General features: G+C 39.4%; 1 protein-coding gene and 1 long non-coding RNA gene across 3 annotated transcripts in view; one reads left to right on the top strand and one right to left on the bottom strand.

Annotated features, from left to right (window-relative positions):
- Positions 1–1,492: 1,492 nt before the first annotated feature.
- Positions 1,493–4,813, bottom strand: LOC121711015. Its single transcript, XR_006032219.1, has 3 exons — positions 4,706–4,813; positions 4,114–4,121; positions 1,493–1,502 (listed from the first exon to the last, which is right to left on the bottom strand). It is a non-coding gene; the product is annotated as an uncharacterized LOC121711015 (long non-coding RNA).
- Positions 2,162–22,388, top strand: part of hivep2a (HIVEP zinc finger 2a) — a 129,559-nt gene continuing 109,332 nt past the window's right edge. For both annotated transcript variants that reach the window (XM_042094281.1, XM_042094279.1), the window contains exon 1: positions 2,162–2,589. The gene's annotated coding sequence lies outside the window, so the exon portion shown is untranslated. The remainder of the gene's footprint in view (positions 2,590–22,388) is intronic.

Below are 22,388 nucleotides of genomic sequence, written 5' to 3'. Positions count from 1 at the left end.
TTGTCTCGTCGTTTCAACCTGGCGACTGCTTGTACTACCCTTGACCAATCAGAAAACTTCTCACTAATGATCTTTCCTCCTTTAGTTTAACCTTAGTGTTTAACACAACAGCCTTGAGGAGTTCCGGATCTTCCTTAATTACAATAGACTAAACTACAATAAACTACAATGCTACAATACTGAATGGCTGTAACCCTATTACCTCAACCTGTTCTTGCACTGACATAGTTTTTTTATATTACCTTGTCTACATTATACTTTACTCTCCTATTTGTCCATATTATTTATGCACCTTACCATGCACACATAACTAAAGGACTACTGTTGGACTACTTTTGCACCTTCACCATGACACTCACTCTCTTGAGCACCTCACCATGCACACAGAACTACAGGCCCTGTCACTACAAGCGTCTCATGCTTGATCACCCTCAAGCACACTGGATTTTTTACATTTAATTTATAGATTATATTTAGTATTGAGTTTTTTAAATAAAACCCAAACAAATTATCTTATAAACCCAACCTAATAGCAACAGTTACATTGCTTGACAGGGGGGGGATCCCAAGCAGCGTTCAGCCATTAGGCTACTTTGAGAACATTTTCCTAATTCACCCGACACTAATATTCAAAATGTGGAAAGCTATTTCGGCATGGCCTATAAGCAGTTTAATTAAATGTAATGTTAGTTGTAAACAAACGGGCTACTTGGTGAGGCTTGGCCTCACAGATGCGCTCGTGCCTTAGATGGCAAGAAAAATCTTCACGATTTAGGCCTATTAACTGACCGCCTGATTCACGTTGGCTGGGGGGCAGGGGGGGCCAGTAGACATTTGTGCCCAGTTAATCAGGCCCTGCCCCCAACAAATCACACCTTCCCACCTCTGTGACAGTTTGAAAGAAGTCGAAAGGACTCCTAACTCACAGACCTATCATTCCTCATATAACTATTTGTTTGCTTGTTTGATCTTTGGTACCCATACCATACCCCCCCCCCCCCCCCCCCCCCCCCAATACACAGCACATTGTCTCATGAGGAAGCTTCCCCAACATACATATTGCACACTGCCCTCTCCCCACATACACAGCACACTATCCCATCTCCCCTGTCATCCTCCCAACACACACACCAAGACCCCTGGCAGTTGGGTTAGTCCCTTGAGCCGTGGATCTGCCCCCCCCCCCCCCATTAATGCACAAATAGGCTGACACCAGACATAATTTCACTGCATTTCTTACTTCCAGTAACTATATGCATGTGACAATAAACTTCCTTGTATCCTTGTATCCCAGTGTTTCATTGTATTTGTGATGTTAGCTGCAGCAGTTGGACTTTCTGTATGGAGGCACAATGGATGTATAAGGTCTGTTTTTTATTTATCTTGCAGACCGGTGGAAAGAGGACAGCAGTGGAGGACTGAATGCAACTGAGGAATCAAATATAGCCTAAGTGCCTGCATAGTGTATAATAAAGAAATGCATTTTTCATTCAAGGACTCATCTAATACATCAAAACAATTTGATCCCTGGGTTTGTAAACTTTGTATTTTTTGGCATAGCCTACTTTGATGGTTATTTTAATGTTACAATAATATTTTGACAACCTAAATGTAATGTTGTCTTAGGTTTTCTAAAGGTTTTTTATTTTTATTTACATGGTTAGGGGAACGTTACTGCAACCAAATAGTAATGTTCTCTAAAGGTTGCCCCTAGGTTACCATAAATGTTAAGAGAACGTTAAGAGAACGTTCTGCAAACCAAAACACGTAACCAAAATCTAACATAGGACTAGTATTTCTGTCAGAAAAAAAACTTTCCTGGCAACCCATAGGACAACGTAACTTTCAAGCGTTCCCATAATCAATAAAAAAAAAAAGTTCTCCTAACGTTCTAATAACCAAAAAATTGTATCTGGCTATCACCTGATTAGAACACTTGACTGTATAAAAACAGCAGTCACAGATGCACTAACTTGCTGTCATGGCTGTCACTTTGATAGGCCTAAGTGTTACACGGACTCATACTACTATTTCCGTTTATGTTTGAGCATGATTTTTGATGTGCTGACGCCGACCACAACTGCGAATCTATTCTTGCGTCGCAGAGGGATCCCCTCCTGCAATGCGCCTTGAAGAAGCTAGGGATCGAGGCTTCCGAGCTCTCCCCGCCTCTCCCTGCCCTCTTCGTTGGTCTTAAGCCTCTCTATGGGACACGCTGGGGGATCCAATGACGTCAGAAGCACTCTTACACATTCATACGGTGTAGCAGACTTACTATTCTGGGAAGTGGGGCTAGGAAAAGGCCGACTCTGCCTCTTTATTGCGAGTTCCTTCATTTGCTGTCGCGTATCGGGGGCGCAACAAACAGCTATTACCGTGAGATGGTGCAACAACATGTAGCTTGTAGGCTATGTTAAACATCGGCTCTATTATTGGCGGAAAGTGAATAGCCTACCTCTTCCGTAGGCTAGTTAAAATAATTCTCGTTGTGATCCTTCGAGCCTAACAGAGGTACATAAATGTCTCAGAATCGTCTGTGGTGGCTGATGCTGTTGGACATTTAATGCAACGCACTTCAGATATGATACGGTAAGTCACTTGTTGAAGATTAACAACGCCTGCATAGATTGAAATGTCATTATATAAAAACTTCACTGCAGTTGTATGTATACTAGGGGGAATACCCAGTTACTTGCATGTAGACTTGGAATGTTGCGTAATATCCTGTGGAATTTGCTCTTTTCTGCGGGCTAAGTGTTATTATTGCTTACTGATATTTGGGCACCAATCTTATGGTTGATTTTTGTGGGATTCTATGCACTCTGACACTCTTAACATAAGGACATTCGGATCGTAATATTGTGCCCCTGTCTGTATTTATGTGTGGGTGTGTGTGTTTGAGTAAGTAGGTGTCTTGTGTGCGCGCTCTGTAGAGAGAGTGGGAGGGTCGCTGGCTCGTTCCGGGAATGTTCCATGACGTGTTCGCCGTCAGGAAGGGCTGCGGAAGGGGGTTTTCAGCCAGGCGCCTTTTTTCTCTGTTTTCAATAGACTGCAGTGAAGCTGCTGTATGCATCCTTCTTAGTTGACCCTATTTGACACGCTACCGGAACGGCTCAAACATGATTATTACATTTCAAAGTAACCAAAGTTAAACTGTAGAATATTTTAATTGAACTACCATTTGTGTTCTGTAGCCTAGGCTATTTTCGTAACAGGATGTCAGATATGCTGAAGCATTAGGCCCATCATTGTGATTGTAAATATAGCCTACAGCCAATTTCTCTCACAAGCCTTACATGTTAGGCTTCATCATTAATAAATGAATGTCAGATGCAGATCTGGAACGACTTGTTACAAAGTCAACTCCTGCCCGGGTTTACCAGCCACCACATTAGTTATTGAATGATTTATGTTATTGTGAATTTTGTTGTGCTCCCCTGTTCTTCAACCCATGTCTACCTCCAAGAACAAAGTGATGAGCATGCTTGGTCATAACCTTCCAAAAACTATTGATCCAGAGATACATCATTGGTGGTTTATACGGGAATATGCCACCAGATAGCATATAATAAGAATGTTTTTTCCCTTGGTGGGGAAATCTGAGCAGAATATAGGCTATGCAGATGAGGTAGTAGATTAACAATATAGGCCTACTGCAGAGGTGTAAGTCGCACATGTGCAAGATACAAGCAAGTCACATGTCTTAAACCTTTAAGTCTCAAGCAAGTCCAAGTCATTTTTTTTGACAATCAAGCAAGTCAAGTCATAGCTTGGGTCAAGCAAGTCAAGTCAAGTCATAGCTTGGTTCAAGCAAGTCACAAGCCAAGTCATTCAAATTCATGATGATTTACCCCCGTTTTCATTTTGAAATAGCCTACAGTAGGCTAGTTATGAACTGCTGGAGTTTTATTTACAACAAACAAAATAGGCATTTAATTCAAGCCACATACATCTGAAAGGTGTAAAATAAGATGAAACGTCGGCCCCAGCAGTGGCGCGACTGGCTGGGGCACCTGCACTGTATGCCGGCGACCCGGGTTCGATTCCCGTCCCGTGGTCCTTTCCGGATCCCACCCCGACTCTCTCTCCCACTCACTTCCTGTCAATCTCCACTATCCTATCTGATTAAAGGCATAAAAAGCCCCCCCCCCAAAAAAAAAAAATAAGATGAAATGTATACAAATAAAAATAAATGTATTTCAAGTAGACCTATTATAAAATAGCCCATTATTGTTTCAATATGCCTCAAACATTAGGTAGGCTACATCAAATCATGAAAATATATTCAAACAACTCAAGTCATCAACGGGACTAACCAATCAATCAAATGCTGCTGCTGCCAAACTTTGACAAGCAGGATGGCACACTGGATTTTAGGAGGGTTTAGAGGCGCTTACTTTAGGTTACATTGGCAACATTTTTGCTAGCACATCAAAATTAAACTTAGACAAGAAAATGTTTCACTTTCATTTCACACATTTTAACCTAATATCTTGTTAAAAGGACACCAGGCAACGTTTTCGTGTTAATTACTCATCTTCGTAAGTCGGTATATGGTTAAATGACTGCACTGAAATGGTTTGCCTCCTTCTTAGAGGGAAGAACTTTTTCAGTTTCTTTCAATGATGCTTCATCTTCATCTGCCCCCTTATCTTATGGTGTTCCACAGGGATCAGTGCTTAGTTGTTTTTTATTCTCACTGTACATGTTGCCACTCAGTCAAATTATGAAAAAGCACGGTATATCCTATCATTGCTATGCGGATGATACACAACTGTATCTCCCATTTAAATGTGGTTCCTCTGGTGTTCTAAACCCATTGCTTGATTGCCTAAAAGAGATTAAACAGTGGATGTCGACCAATTTTTTAAAACTGAATGAATCCAAAACAGAAATTCTATTTTTTGGGTAACATGAAGCTGCAAATAATGCAATTAGTGAACTAGGGTCTTTTGCCAGATTTGTAAAACCTTATGCAAGAAATCTTGGCTTTCTACTTGACCCTGATTTTAAATTTGAGAAACAAATTAATGCTGTTGTCAAGTCATCTTTTTACCACCTTAGAATCTTAAGTAAAGCCAAAACTATGTTTTCTTTCAAAGACTTTGAGATATTGATCCATGCCTTTATTTCATCCTTCCTGGACTACTGTAACTCCCTTTTTTTGGTGTCACTCAGTCCACTCTATCCCGACCAGATGTTGCAAAATGCATCTGCAAGGCTGCTCACCAAGTCTAAAAAGACACAACATATTTCTCCAGTTTTGAAATCTCTGCAATGGCTACCAGTGAAATTTAGAGTAGATTACAAAATTCTTCTTTTTGTCTTTAAAGCTTTAAATGGACAAGCTCCCCAATACCTAAGTGAGCTTGTACACTTTCACTGCCCTCCCAGAACTCTGAGGTCATCAGATAAACAACTGCTCTCAGTACCTCAGAGTCGTCTAATAAAGGTGACCGTGCTTTTTCAGTAGCTGGGCCCAAGTTGTGGAACAACCTCCCTTTTCACATTAGATCTACACCAACTATTGGTGCTTTTAAAGCCAAGTTAAAAGAACATATGCTATTAATGGCTTTTAAATGAATTGTGGAATGTAATTATAGGCTATATATATGTACATATTATTTTAGTTTTATTTTCCTGTTGTGTTTTTTTTTTGTGTGTGTCTTGATTCATTTTATCTTATATTAACTATTTATTTATCTGTTTTTATTTATTTATTTATTTTTTTGAGCACTTTGGTCAACCACAGGTTGTTTTAAATTGTGCTATATAAATAAACTTGACTATGACTATGACTATGACTATGTTACAGGGCGAATGAAGACTCTCTCGCCCGCCCCTACTGCCTGTAGGAAGAATATCCCGCTTGCAAGTTCAGTGTATCCTACCCGCCGACCAAAGCAGACAGGCTAACGATTGTAGCCAGGCAGGCTAGAGATTGTTGCAAACGTGTGTATAATGGCAGAGCCGACGAAGAAGCAGCGAAAACCCTTGACAGAAGATGCAAAGAAAAGGAAAAGAGCTTCAGACTGAGCAAGGGGGAGTTTCGTAGAGAAAAAGCATCAGGCTTGCCTGGTGTCCCTTTAACTAAAAAGCATAATTGATTCACAGCCAACTCTTAACATGCCTCAAATGTACTATCTTTGCGGCATGTTTGTACATACCTCGCAATGATTTTACACACACGTTGTGAAACAAATACGCCTGAAGTGGGCGCAAAAGTGTCCATCTGGCCAGATGTACTAGGGGCCAAATGGACGCTTTTGCGCCCACTCTAGGCGTATTTGTTTCACAACATGTGTGTAAAATCATTGCGAGGTATGTACAAACAGGCCGCAAAGATGTTAAAGCGCAAACTGCCTGTCGCGGGAGCTGAAAGTGGCACATTGCATTTTTCGTGTCATGCATGCATTCATGAGAGGATCCATGGGAAAGTGGGAGTTTAGCGTAAAGAGATGGGAGGGGAAGCGTAAAGAGCGCCTAATTATGTATTCCGCGGTATGTACAAAGACTGCTCGTGAAAGCGCACGTCTATTCTGCGCCTAAATACTTCCACCTTGTAAAAGCAGGTGTTTATCCAAATTGCAGATCAAAGCATCAATAAGAGAACCTTTCAAAGACAACAGAATCACTATTTAGAGCACCAGTTTTGTAAGTAGTACTTTCAAAAGCAACCTTAACTTTCGTTGGCCTTTCGAATGTCTTACTTTTACTTTCACGTCATTCACTTAAACTTTCCTACTTGCTAGATTTGACCAATCTTCCATAGTAGTTTGAGTAGGACTACTGATCTTCATTATCTCCCTGCTTGTTGACATCTTATCATGTATGGCAGTGGTCGCCAACCCGTCGATCGCGATCGACCAGTAGATCTTTAGGACTTGCCCAGTAGATCCCAAAAATAACAGGAAAATTGAAAACACAGTCACCAAATTCCCACATGTTCGCAACGTTTACAGGGCCTACATTTCAGCGTGGGATAGCGCATGATTTATTCAAGACCTAGCCATCATAATGCAAGAAATTCCTGCATACATTTACAGTGCTGTCTGATAACGTCAATCTAATAATGGAGCAGCGTGAATGCGGGACCGGACGGACCAACTTCTGACTTGAACCGAACGTAATCCCATGCAGACAAACACGCGCACAGCACCACTTTGCAGGTGCGCTCTCTCTCTCTCGCAACAGGACTTGTCGCCGCTGTTGTAAAGCCACTTGTCACAGCTGTTGTAAAGCCACTTCTCAAGAAAAATAACCTGGATGCCTCCATGCTAAACAATTACAGGCCCATATCCAATCTACCTTTTATTGGCAAAATTATTGAAAAAGTAGTCTTTAATCAATTAACCACCTTCCTAACATCAAATGGGTATTTTGATTACTTTCAGTCTGGTTTTCGGGCAAATCACAGCACTGAAACAGCTCTTATTAAAGTTTCCAATGACATACGCCTCAACACAGATTCAGGTAAAACATCAGTCCTAGTGCTACTGGACCTTAGTGCAGCATTTGACACTGTTGATCACAATATTTTACTACACAGACTAGAACACTGGGTTGGATTTACAGGCATAGTTATCAGTTGGCTAAAATCATATCTACAAGAAAGGAGCTTCTTTGTTGCCATCAGAAACTGTACCTCAACACCAACGTCCTTGACCTGTGGTGTTTCCCAGGGGTCGATCTTGGGGCCACTATTATTCAACCTCTATATGCTCCCACTTGGACAAATCATTCAAAATAATTTGATTTCATATCATAGCTATGCAGATGACACACAAATTTACTTAGCTCTATCACCAAACGACTATGGTCCTCTTGAATCTATGTGTCAGTGTATAGAACAAATCAACACCTGGATGTCTCAAAACATTTTTCCTAAAAAGACTATTAAACAGCTTCAGGTGATACAAAATGCAGCAGCTAGGATTCTAACAAAAACTAAAAGAACTGACCACATTACTCCAATTCTTAAGTCCTTGCACTGGCTTCCAGTAAGTCACAGAATTGACTTTAAAGCACTATTGCTTGTTTATAAATCAGTAAATGGAGCAGGACCTAAATACTTGTCAAAAATGCTTCAACAGTACACACCGAAGGTGAAAAACCTGCTAGTAAAACCTACAGTTAGTACTAAACATGGTGAAGCAGCTTTTAGCTGCTATGCGGCTCAGCTGTGGAACCAACTTTCGGATGACATCAAAAAGGCCCCAACTGTGGCCAGTTTTAAATCTAGACTTAAGACCAAACTGTTCTCAGATGCTTTCTGCTAACTGTGCCGAGTTACAAATTCTGAATCTGCCTTGATAATTATTCTACCTTGTCTTTTATTACTTTTTTTTACTACTTTTGCCTTTGTTTTTGCTTACTACTTATTCTTTATTTTTAAATGATTTTACCTTGTGTTTTATGTTTTCTTTTTATTATGATCTTTACCTTTTAACTATTCTTTGACTATATTGCCCTTTATTTGTTATATTTGTTATTACAGTGGGCAGTGCTTCAAATTGGCCAGCTTCACTCGCGGTCCGCGCGTGGGATCACGCGGTATCACGCGACTTTAATTTGTATTTTTCCAGTGAGACGCTGCAACAACCCAAACAACCGGTAGATGGCTCAAGTGAGCAGGGTGTCTCGTAAAAAGAACTGGAGCCTGGAAAACCCTACACAGACTTCACTACAGACTTTAGCAGACTGGTTTAGAAATAATGTAATAGCCAGAAATATGCCTGCCCTAATAAAGAAATATTTGGTTAACTGCGAGTGAATCCCGTTTGCAGCCGTAGAGACGCAGGACAAATTAAACATTCTGGTTTTCTCCGAGTGCAACGATGATAGACAGACATCATTTGGACAAAATATAGAGTATTAACCTCCGTTGCTCAGCCAAATGCCTTCCTGTTACGTCCTGTTATCACGGAGTTAGGCCTACAGGCGATAAACGATTTTTGATGGTCACAAGTTTACTTCATTAGGGACTGTTCGTTATTTATTTAAGGGGCTACCGGAGGAGTTTGGGGAGCATTAGTCCAAAAAGACGTGACCCTCCCTCGCCAGCAATACATTTTTCTATGACCCTCCAAAGTGATTATGAAAAAATCACTGTCAACTTTTTCCGGGTTTATCGCCTACTGTATTTTAACGTTTTCACATATTTGGCCATAAGCCGTTTATCATAGGCTATCACGAAACCAAACTACAAAGGCGAACACTTTAACAGGGGGAATTAATTGGGCATGAATCATGCTGAACGCTATTTCGCTACCTTAGAATAATAAGGTTCTATCTGCGTTTTGAGTAGGTACAACCGGGACGATTGAAACGGGGACGAATGAAACATTCCGGTTTTCTCCGAGTGCAACGATGATAGACAGTCATCATTTGGACAAAACATGGAGCATATTAACCTCCGTTGCTCAGCCAAATGCCTTCCTGTTACGTCCTGGTATCACGGAGTTACGAGCGATAAACGATTTTTCATGGTCACACATTTACTTCATTAGCGGTTTATTTTTTTGGATTATTAAAGAGTGTTTTTCATTTAAAGGTTTGACTTCGGCTTATTCAGAAGAGCATTTAGTGCTCTCCCCAATCCCAGACGTTCACATTGCATGTTTGTTTGTAATGGATGCAACCGCGAGATAGGCTATGCGTTTGACAATAAGTTGTTAACAGAACCAAGACATATAGCCCAGCAGCAATCTAGGGACTGATCGTTATTTATTGAAGGGGCCACCGGAGGAATTTTGAGTGCTTCAGTTGGAAGTTGCATGACCCTCTCTTGCCTGCTAGAAATTGTTCAATGACCCTCCGACAGAATTGTTAAAAAAAAACATGACCCTCCCCTGCCAATTGTCTTCCGCCCGCGCCACAACCACACACTTTGTGATAACATTCTTAAATCAATCTTTCCCGTGAGCTTGCATGCTACCAGTCCTTCCTTTTCAAATGTGTTGCGCCTGTTTGCACAATTTCACAAATAATCATATGTGATTAATAGTATGACAAATAATCCCTGTGCACGGGGAAACAATGCATGCCAACTTTTTCCGTGTTTATCACGTATTTTAACTTTCCCCGCTGTCTTGCCGTTTTAATGTTTTCCCGTAAAATATGCTATATTTTAATACTCTCATAACAGCCCTGCCATCGGGCCTGTCTCTGTGTTGCCCTGTTGCTACCCCTTGCCCTTCCAACGAAACAGATGTCTTCAAATCATCGTTTTCCTTGCTTGAAGGCGAACTTAGAGTGATGTTAACCTATTTAAGTTTAACGGCGCGATTGCCGTGAGAGCACGATTCATTGGCGCTTGCATGTTCGGCCTTATGTCTACGTGCGCACCTGAGGCTACTCAGCTGAAAGATAAATCATTTCCCCTCTTTGTATGTTCACTGCAAGTTGGCCTACCATAACTTACCAACTCTGCACTGTAGACTGGCTATTTATATTTTTCTGTGAAATAAGCAAATGTATTTGTTCAACTTTATGAAGCAGAATTACGCATAGGGTACTTGGAACATAATACATTTGACAAAGGACAGATGAATGCTGCTAGTGACAAAATATTAACTTTCAGTGTTTTACGATGTCTTTGTCATGGGGAAGTGTTTTTTCCCCATGCATTTATTCTAGGTTACTGTCAGTGACTGCCGTGAGAGAAGCGGGTTCTGTGTTTCGTTCATGTCAGTGACTGACGCGAGAGAAGCGGGGTCAGTGTTTTGTTGTGTTGCGTTGCGTTAATTTATTTTCATTGGGCATACCGTGCCATGCCGTGCCGTCCACAGCTCTTCAGTTCTGACAAAGCCAAAATTACTCCTTTTGAAACAATGAGTGCAGGAAGGGGGGGGGGGGGGGGGGGGGGTGTCCCCCTTTTTATTCTGGGGCCATATTCACAAAGAATTTTAAGGCTAAAAGTAGCTCCTAACTGGCGAATTTAGGAGCAACTCCTAAAAATAATGGGCGTGTCACTCCTAACTTTAGGACTCCTAATTTTTTCACAAAAAGTAATTCACGAAGCATTTTAGACCTAAAAGTAGCACCTAAGTCTGGGACAGCTTAAGTCGAGAGGACTCCTAACTCACTAAGACCTATTCATAAACAGCTTTTTTGTGGCATTTTACGTTGCGATGTTTTGAAATAGCCTATGCGCAACAGGAGCTTCCAATTGCGAGGGAACAATTTTGCATTCATAAAAGGGATGCAATAACGCCACCAACAACAACACAAACTACTCATTGTTAACATGGAAATGAAATGTAACGTTTCATTGTGAATCAAATGAAAATGTTCTCCTCTTTGCAAACGTAGCCTAGGGATATGGTGACAGATTAATTTAATAAATGTTGCAAAGGTAGGCTACTGCATCAATCCATAGTCCTATGTTTCATTAGGCTACTAAGCTATTTGTTTTGCCTTACTCTTTATTCATTTAGGCTAGGCCTTTTTATTCAGTTATTAATCATCTTCCGTCCTTCACACTACTTGTGTAGCGCACGCATTCTCCGACCTGTCACCTGTCAGTCATCATCGGAAGAGAGGTGTTTGGAATTCCCGCGTCAGCCAATCAAGGTGGTCACTTCAGTCAAGCTCGTGCATGAGTAATGACGTCATCCATAGCCACGAAGACTCACTCCTAGTTTAGGAGTTGTCTGAAAGGCTTTGTGAATAACTTTTAAGAGAAAACTCCAATCTAAAATCTTTAAGTGCGATTTAGGAGTAGCCTACTCCTAGTAGTAAGATAAAAGCCTTTGTGAATAGCCTACGGCCCCAGTTATTCATCATCTTCCGTCCTTGTGTAGCGCACGCATTCTGAGACCTGTCACTCATCATCGTAAGGGAGGTGTTTGGAATCATGCCCGCGTTACAATCATCAGCCAATCAGCCAATCAAGGTGGTCACGCTTGCCCATTTACCCAAATTAATGGTCGAATATTACTGATGATCATTGTTATTTAAGAACATGCAGTGTGCGTAGGGTACCAAAAACATCTTGCTCGTAAAAAAGCATCATAACGCACATTCTGGCGGGTCTGTTATTTACTGTAGGCTCCGCAAACCACATGCCTTTATTTTTGGCAAGCCTGCATTCATTCATTCATTCAACCTTTATTTATTCTCGGAGGGTCATTGAGGGAAGCCCTCATTTTCAATGAAGCCGAAATTACAGAAGCGAAGCAAAGCGCTCCACAAACAAGACAACATTCGAGGCCTTCTGTTGAAGAATTTTATAAAGCCTGCGCTGACAGTAATCCTCCTGCCCCTGATAGGCCTACCACAGCTGTGGATAGTGTGGTTATCAAACTTTTATTTCATTCCCCACTTTGATCAAGGGGCATGACTGATGATAGTGGAGATAACGTGTTATCCCGAGGCTTTTGCAAGTCAGCATCTTCGACGGTAGTCTATTAAAAATTAAAAAAAGTTTTCGATGTCCCAAACGGAGAGCCATACTTTATTGTTTTTAACGATCTCTATGCTACTCACAAAAATGTAGGCATGGGGACATGATGAAGTAGGTTATCCAACTGTCGTGTGTTAAATTATTGTGATTACGAGCCAGTGGTTTTCAAACATTATGTGTGACTCGGACATCTAACTAAATGCAACAGGCTCATATCGTCCTCGCATTCGCAAAATGAGGACCAGTGTTTTGTCAAATTGCAAATAGCTATTCGTTTTAACTATTTTTTTTTTATGATAGTAGCCTATACAAAAAGCACTTTATACTATCTTAATATTGGAATATGGGGAGGGAAGTGGCGCGTCTGCAGTCAGCCAAATATGAATGTAATTCTGCGGCATAAAGCAGATGTAATTGTTTATCGTACAGAAAAATAAAAATGACATGTCAAGCAGTCAATTGACTACATTGCAGTCAAGAAGTAGGGCAAATTAATTTACAAAACCAAAACGTGGGTCATAGTTGTCTAAGCCTCTATTGCTTAGCCTGTTAAAAACGTCGCCAGATAGTATTAAATCGGCAAAAACATTGTTTTCTGCAGAAGCCTACCCAAGGCTACAGATTAATTCTGAACAGTTATTTCTCTACTGGCTCAATTATCACACCACTGTTTTGATTTGCGTAGTTGCGTTAACCCCAACACTGACAATAATGTAGACAGCAAATTTCGATTTCGATTTTCGTGTATAGTCAAGCCTTAAGCCATACCCAAGTAGCCTAAATCGAGGTAATGTTTAATTATGCATGATTTATTTTGTTATTGAATTCGTAGGCTGGGATTACTCTCGGCAACAATTATGTAAGGGACGGCAGGCAGAGCGATGTACAGTGGCAGAGCGACGCACAGTGGCTGAAAGTGGTACTAAAGCTTCTCGCAGCTTCACGCCGCGTAATGCGCGAATTAAGTGGTCATTTGAAAGCGATGCCCACTGTATTGTTTGGTCTGTGTATGAAATGCGCTATATAAATAAACTTGACTTGACTTGACCGCTGAAGTCAAATTATGCTACACTGCAAAAACTGTTTTCAGTATAAAGAGACTTACCTAGCGCTTTCTTGTGAAATCATTTGACTTAATTTAAAAAAAAAACTGACTTATTTTAAGACATCTCATCTTGAAAACAAGCAAATTTGTCTGCCAGTGCGTTAAACAAATTTGTCCTAAAAACAAGCAAATTTTTCTGCCAGTGCGTTGAGCAAATTTGTCTTGATAAGACTCCTTAAAATAAGTTAAAGTCTTCTTAAATTAAGGCAAAATTATCTTTTGAGAGGGCGCTAGGTAAGTCTTTTCATACTAAAAACAATACCAAATAGATTTTTTAATCTTAATATAAGATCAATAACACTTGGTTAGAATTCATTTTTTGCAGTGTAGGTGCTTCTACATCAACTGCTAACTGACAGAAAATGAAAACAAAAGTTTAACGATCAGGAATTTGTTCTCCATTTGAAGAATGTAATCGATTGCGGACGTGCACAGACACGGAGTGCATTGTAGGCCTAGGCTTAGGTTACTTTCACTTTCACTTTCGCATTCATTACGTGATATACTGAAAACAATACCAACTAGTTTTTTTTTATCTTGATATAAGATTAATAACACTTGGTTAGATTTTGTTAGATAAGCAGTTTTTGCCGTGCAGGTTTGTCACTAAACCGCGTACTTGGAATACCCTTCTGTTGATGTTCATACAAAACAGAGAGCTAGCTTACTTCTCCCTCCCCCTCCCTCCCGTGCAATTGAAACTCTCCTGAGTGCGCATCTTGTCGTTGAATGGCTGGAAAAGTTTATGTTTCATGGTCCAAGCTGCACCAGGCTGTTTTTGTTGCCGTTTTTTGAACCTGGGCTGTCTACAGAGACCACATTTTTTTGCAGTGTATTCAGGGGACAGGCAGCTAGCAGATGGTGAGGAGATGTTTGCTGTATGTGACAAAAAATGTTTTAGCTTAGAAACAGTGTAACATCGCTTAGAGCACCTGTATGTTTTTTGACCTTTGACCTTTTATTCTATTGGCAAATCTTGCAAGTGAAAGTTTCTTGTTTTGTGGAAATACTACTTAAAATAAGCTAAATTACCTGGCAAGTGACAATAGAACAAGAAGATTTTTAATAAGGTCAAAAAAACTTAAATCAAGAAACAAAAATTTCTAAAAATGTCTTGTTATAAGCAAATAATAAAAAAATAAGCATATATTCACTTTATTTAAGGTTATTTATCTCTCTTAGATTCTAGAATTCTAGGATTATGGCTTTTCTAAAACTGATAGTTCCGGTCCTTGATTGTGACTGGCTTAATCGCGTTCGATGCCGTTGTAAAATCCAGCATAAACATACACCTTGATTGCATTTCGTTCTATATTACTGCACTACCATAACTTGATAGTAGCTGCGTCTCAACGTTGCTTGGCAACCATTCAGATAGAGGAAATATATTTCTTGGCGGAAGAATGATTATCTACACTGCAAAAAATAGGTAAGTCTCTTTATACTGAAAACAATACCAACTTTTTTTTTTTTCTTGATACAAGATTAATAACACTTTAGATTGTGTTAGATAAGCAGTTTTTACAGTGTAGGAATAACTTGTTATATTTCTATACCCCATTTCTATAGCGTGTCGTGTCTACAAGCCCCTTAGCTGTTGTAGAATCAGTGTAACCTCGGGCTTATTGCTTAAATCTAAAAAATCTAAGTGTTATTCATCTTATATCTTCAAAAAGTCTAGTTGGTATTGTTTTGAGTATAAAAAGACCTAGCGCTCCCTCGTAAAATGATTTGACTTAATTTAAGAGGAGTTTGACTTATTATAAGATGTCTCATCCTGAAAACAAGCAAATTTGTCTGCCAGTGCATTAAGCAAGTTTGACCTAAAAACAAGCAAATGTGTCTGGCACTGCACTGAGCAAATTTGTCTCCTTAAAATAAGTCAAAACCTTCCTAAATAGTCAAAATTGTCTTTAGAGGACGTGCTAGGTCTTTTCATACTAAAAACAATAGCAAATAGATTTTTGATCCAAATATAAGTTTAACACTTGGTTAGATTTTATTTTACTATTTATGCAGATGATGATGAAATGCCCCAATTCTTTGCAGTGTCACATTGAGGAGTATTATTCTTTGATTTTGTTGCATAATTTGTTTTCAGAGTAATGGATACTTCTGCATTTTTCCTTCTGGCTTTTTAAATACCCAAAAATACCCAATCAAGGAGAATTCCGGTGTGATATTGACCTAAAGTGTGTTGAAACATGATACCGAGTGTGAACGTATGTCTCATAGCCCATCTCGGCTTGTCCCCTGCACTCCAAAATCTGGCGCTAGTTAGCCGATGCTACCAACAGCTTTTTCAATGGTGGTGCTTCGGCATCGGGCTAGCCATGCAAATAAATCACTGTTTTACACCATTTACGAGGCTCAATGTATCTCCACACTTCATTGGTAGACTTCCGAGGGCCCTGACATTTAAAACGAGACATTGAGAATTTTGAAAAAGCACTGGTAGTTTACTTACAAGACGATTTATGCAGACAGTATCTTCACGAAGTTTAGCGTTTGCAGCCATCTTGAATTTAGTCACGATAAGTCGAGCGACGAGTAAGAATGAACAGGTATGATAAGGGATCAGATTCCAAAAATAATTCAGTGGAAATGCATGGATTCCAGTTTCTTCCAGTAGCAGCAACTGGAATCCATGCATTTCCACGGAAACATTTTTGGAAATGTTCCTCTTAATGTTTCTTTAGCATTGCAAAACAGCCTTTTGTTGCTCCCATCCCAATTTTTTTTAGATATTGAGGCAAAATGACCATATAATTTTCAAGACATAGTCAACTTTTCAGTTTCAACATTTGATATGTCCTTTTGCAACTATATATGAGTTAATAAGATTTTATCACATTCTGTTTTATTTTACTGTGTCTCAACTGCTTTTGGAAACAGCGTTGTATTTTCAATATACTGTAAGTAATGTGTAAGATTTGTTGTAGGCAATGTGTAGTAGACGCTTAGAGGCCATTATTAGGTGGGAATAGGTAGCAGAATACAGATGATTGTTTAAGGGGTTCTGTTTGTGTGTGTCTGATACATTGTAAATAGTGTGCATAGAACATTGGATGAATAAGTTGGGATGGCAGTGGGTAGCAACAAGCAAGGGACTATAAGATCCCGGAGGCCCTTCAATTGAGTATGTCTTAAAAAACATATCTCAATAAGTGGTACATTCTTGCATATTGATGCTTTCAGATTTGTGTCAGGCTGCAATTTTAAATTGTTATTTGCCACGTGAAAGATTTGAAGAGAAAAGACTTAACAATACTCAACAACAATTCTGGTAATTTCACAGATAGCTCTCGTATCCTGACCAATCTCATATTTTGCCTCATTTACAAGACACAAGTCATGTGGCCCAATGTTTCTTGCTGCCAGCAGTCTTCTACAAGTGAGTGGAATGTGGTGATACAGTCACCACATAGCACTACAAATACATGGCTCTGACATTCTTTTGGATGGATGTTTTCCTAATGGTAGAAGAATTTGACCTAAACTATCCAATCTGTCAAGTTTTATGTGGGCAAGTAACATCTGACAATCTTTTGCAAAGACCTTTGTCGCCTGTTTTTATTGTTGATCATTACATCTCAAATATCAGAAAATGTTATGCACACTTGGTTCAAAGCATAAAGGGGAAACCATTTTAAAGATAATTTTGATAAAGAATATAAAGATATCGGCATAGTCAATGATGAAATAAAAGTGTAGGGGAGTCAAGTAAAACATAAGTTGGAGGAGTGTGAGATGCCACTAGAAGGGAGAGTAGGCCTCATTTCCCCCTAGGACGAACCATCCACACCTGAACACCATTCCATTACTGTATGTACACACCGCCGCCGACTTGAGCTTCCAAAGAATCAGGAAGTCATTCATTTTCAATGGAAGCCAGCTTCTCTCAGCTGCCAGAAGCGTCAAATCCGTCGGTGTCGCGTTATGGGCGTCTTGAGCGACTTGAGCGTCAAGCAGAAAGTTGAACTTTATGGTAATGAGCTACGATGCGGTTCAGCGACCAACGACCAGCAACCAATCGAATAGACGGAAGTATTAAGATCGAACGTAAAATGCTGTCACGTCAGAGCGGCCAAAGCGTCCAAAGCTTCCCTGGACTTTTTTGACAAGCGTCCTTGACAGGGCGACCAGAGCTTCTTTGGAAGCTCAAGTCGGCGGCGGTGTGTACGTACAGTTAGCTGGAGATAGAGGAAAGCACCAAAGCACAAGGACCAGAGTAGACAAGTTCACAACTCATAATTTTAGATTTAAGGATGGTGCGGATGGTAAGGATGGATGATTTAAATACAGAAATGAATATGTAAAGGGACGTTATGAACAACAGTAGGGGTTTGTAATATTTAAAAAATTGCACAAACCACTGAAGTTTCTGAACAATGCCAATTGATGTTTTTTGGATTTCACAATGTACTCTCACAATTTAGACACAAGTTTAGGTAACCATGCATTTGAGTGGCATTGATTGAAGACATTCTACAATTTTGCTCTTGGCTGCATCAGTTGCTTAAGCTGCCCAGAATTGATTTGGCAATGTTGTGTTGGCATGCAAAACACATGGAAAGCAGTCTCAGGAACAGGAACTGAGTATAGGCAGCCAGCAGACAGCAAAAGTGCAAAGCAAAGAGCACTTTCATTTTTCCATTTCCCCTTTGTTGCTCATGCAAATGATATACTGAGAAACTTGCCTGCTGTGTGCACTTCCTCTTTTTGAGTGTGTGGACTATATGAACAAGAACATGTACTGGAGTGCCTGTATAGTACACACATCATATTCACACACTTACATTCTGATGCAGGTGGCGAGACAGTGACGATAACTGATGTGGCTGAATGTTGTTGTCTGAAAGTTGGTCTGAGTGTGTGGATGTAATTGAAATTACTTGGCATGTACTGTAGGAACATACTGTTGCACGCATATTATGTAAGCTTAACACCGTGGTTTTACAGCGACAGAAAAGTCTGTATACACTGCAAAAACTGCTTATCTAACAAAATCTAACCAAGTGTTTACTAGTTGGTATTGTTTTCAGTATAAAGAGACTTACCTAGCGCTTTCTTGTGAAATCATTTGACTTAATTTTTTAAAAAATTGACTTATTTTAAGACATCTCATCTTGAAAACAAGCAAATCTGTCTGCCAGTGCGTTGAGCAAATTTGTCTTGATAAGACTCCTTAAAATAAGTTAAAGTCTTCTTAAATTAAGTCAAAATGATCTTTTGAGAGGGCGCTAGGTAAGTCTTTTCATACTAAAAACAATACCAAATAGATTTTTTAATCTTAATATAAGATCAATAACACTTGGTTAGAATTCATTTTTTGCAGTGTAAATGTGCATTCAAAATCGATCCTCAGATTTTTAAAATGCATTGTTTTCAGTATAAAGAGACTTACCTAGCGCTTTCTTGTGAAATCATTTGACTTAATTAAAAAAAAAAGACTTATTTTAAGACATCTCATCTTGGAAACAAGCAAATTTGTCTGCCAGTGCGTTAAGCAAATTTGTCCTAAAAACAAGCAAATTTGTCTGCCAGTGCGTTGAGCAAATTGGTCTTGATAAGACTCCTTAAAATAAGTTAAAGTCTTCTTAAATTAAGTCAAAATGATCTTTTGAGAGGGCGCTAGGTAAGTCTTTTCATACTAAAAACAATACCAAATATTTTTTTTTAATCTTAATATAAGATCAATAACACTTGGTTAGAATTCATTTTTTGCAGTGATACATTTAGTCCAATCTCTGTTGTATAGTTACAGTGTAGAAACAGTTGCTGCTCTTTGTTATATTAGCTGAAACAAGAAAAAAAAGATATTATTAGCATGGTTTTATATTATTATTATTATTTTTATATAATTCGTAGTGTTCAAGAAACATGTGCATAAATGCTTTTATTCAAGTAACTTGTCACTGAAGATAATTTTGCCTGTGATTTTGTAGTGTTTTGATCAGTGATTTGACAATGGTGATTGCTTTAAAACAGCATGGACACAGGTTTCCCCTTTAATTTCTATGCACTGTATATCTATCTATCTATCTATCTATCTATCTATCTCAAGTGAAAACATGGTGCAGAAAATGTTTGGGTTAATAAATAGATAATAGATCCTATACAAAATTAGGAGGTTCCATGATTTTCTTGTTCGCACATTTGAGTCAATGTATGTATACAAGGGCGTAGGTTTGGTCTGAGCTTTGGTGGGGACACTACCCCCCCCCCCCCCCCCCCCCCACAAAAAATTAAATAATGTATGATGCGTGCCTGACTTTAACTTTGTATGATGCATTACCTACTGATGCATATGCAGTAAGACATTTAGTCAAAACACCATGTCAAATGTACCTGTAGCCCTGAATCTCCCCTATCTGAGCAACAACCTGGCCGGGGTTCCTCTGTCACTTTATAAATAAAATATTGATGTCATGAGCAGTGACATAGCACGACTCAAATCTCGAAGAAGACCAGTAGTATTCACTAGGTCTATAACTAGCCTATAACTAGCTAACACTAAAAAAACACCATGTCCTTATTCAAGTTCACCTGCTGCTGTGACCCTGCCACACCAACGCTGTCTGATTTTCAGTCATCTGACAAAGTAACAAATCGATTGCCATTATGAGTGAGAAAACGATTGGAAACAATGTTTTGCATTCATGTTCTATCTCAAGACCTGTCTCAAAGATGTATTTTGGGTGGCGTTACTGAAGTGGGAAATTATTTAACCTTTTGTGTACCGCATGAGCCGCTTTTTTCCCCGTTTCAACCTGAATATTGGTGGGGACATTTCAGTCATTATTTGATATTGGTGTGAACACGTCCTTCGGACCCCACGCAAATCTACGCCCATGTATGTATACATCTTTCTACACTCTAGAATAGTCCAGTCTGCCCATCTGTGAAAGTATTTTACCCTTAGGTCAGATTGAGGTTGCATCAATTTTGTTTCCAAAATGTCATTTGTGTATATCTACTAAGGACCTATTTGCATCCCAACCCATCCTTAACATCCTAACCCAAAAAGCCCAAGAATTTTACTCTCTTATATCCATATAATGAGATGTAAAAAAGACAATCCTGAATCTTGAATCTTAAATCTAGAACATTTTAGTTTTAAGTCCATATGTTCTGGTTGAATAGGCTGCATGTGGCTAATCTAGGGAGCACTACTGCAGATCCACATCAAGGTTTCACAAAAACAATTGACCATAGAACACCCTTATGCTGTACATACATGGAACATAGCTGCAGATTTGTGATAAAAGGGTTTGGAATTGCATGCAAGTGGCTGAAACTGTAGGCCTGCTTAGCTTATTTTATATTATCTTATCTGTTTGGTAACCATGGTAACAATGTTTAGGCTCTGATTTAAGTTATTACAGAATAGCTGTTCCTAAGTCAGTGCTTTTTATCCTAACTCCTAGTTATAAAGGTTAAATTAATGATTCAATGAAATTTGGATGCTAACTGGCTGAAGCTAACCTTCCAAATCCTGACCCCCTAGGTGTAACCATCTATAAAGCCACCAACATCCAGTTCTAAGTAATATGCCTTCATCCGTTTTATAGTGGGAGTTTTATTAAACCATGCACCCAGGGGTGTAAAAATTAGCAACCTAAGGTGTGGTCTGGCGCATGATCCAAAAATCGCTATCTTCACCATCTAAAAATCATTACGCCACTGACCAAGAAAAACCTGTTCTATAGGGAAAGGCGCTTATAAAGCACAGCTGAAGATGCACTGTCTGTTACTGATGAGATGTAAGCAGCTACTCCTCTACAGGATAAATATCCTTAGGATTTCTATTCAGTCATTCAAACATTATTGGGGTAAGTGTTGCTTTTTTCAGGCTATGTTTTCGATGGTAACTTTGTCAGTCAAATAGTGAAAGTAATTAACTGTGTAGAACTGTTTTGTAGTTGACTATAAGACCACGGTGAAGTTAGTTTCACTTTGCCTATGAGTTCAAATAATAGATGAGTGCAGATGCGTGTAGACTATCTTGCACTAGCTGCAGCATGTGAAGCAAATGAGGATGCACCTTTCTGTGTCTCTGAGGTCGATGTGAGCAATGCCTTTAGGAGGGTAAATTGTAGAAAAGCTGCTGGACCAGATGGAATTTCTAACAGGGTTTTGAAATCCTGCGCTGCTCAGTTAGCTCCTGTGTTCACTTCATCTTTAACACATCATTGGCTCAAGAGACAGTTCCTACTTGCCTCAAACAGTCTGTTATTGTTCCAGTACCGAAAAACAAAAGTCCATCATGTCTGAATGACTACCGCCCAGTAGCCCTGACGTCTACAGTGATGAAGTGTTTTGAGAAGCTTGTGAAAAACATTATCTGCTCATCCCTCCCTGCCTCCTTCAACCCCCTCCAATTTGCTTACAGAGCCAACAGGTCTACAGAGGATGCCATCTCAAACCTCATGCACACCACCTTAACTCACCAGGAGGTAGTGTTGTCACGATACCAAAATTATGACTTCGATACGATACCTGCCATAAATATCACGTTGCTCGATACTGAAAAGATACTAAGGCAAAATATTAAGATATCTGGAAAAGAAAGGACTCATACCTCCTCCAAGTGTATTGACTCATTTGTGTTGAATTCGGTGCACTTTTGTAGTGTGCAGGTCAATTCTGGGTTCTAAACTTCTAAACTTACTACATAATTATTATTTTTTATAGTCAGTAAAATAGTAGGCCTACTTTGTGTGATTAAATCCTTTATTGTTTGTTATAGTTAATTTACATTGTGTTGTGTTTTGGCAATAAAGTAGCTTTAAATAGCCAAACTAGGCTAGATCAAGGTCAGTGTTTAAATTGCATGCAAATCACTGAATGCTATGCAGAGGGGCCTAATCTTTA

Source organism: Alosa sapidissima, chromosome 6 (genome assembly GCF_018492685.1).
Source record: "Alosa sapidissima isolate fAloSap1 chromosome 6, fAloSap1.pri, whole genome shotgun sequence".
Lineage (NCBI taxonomy): Eukaryota > Metazoa > Chordata > Actinopteri > Clupeiformes > Clupeidae > Alosa > Alosa sapidissima.
This window is presented reverse-complemented; position numbering and strand designations above follow the sequence as displayed.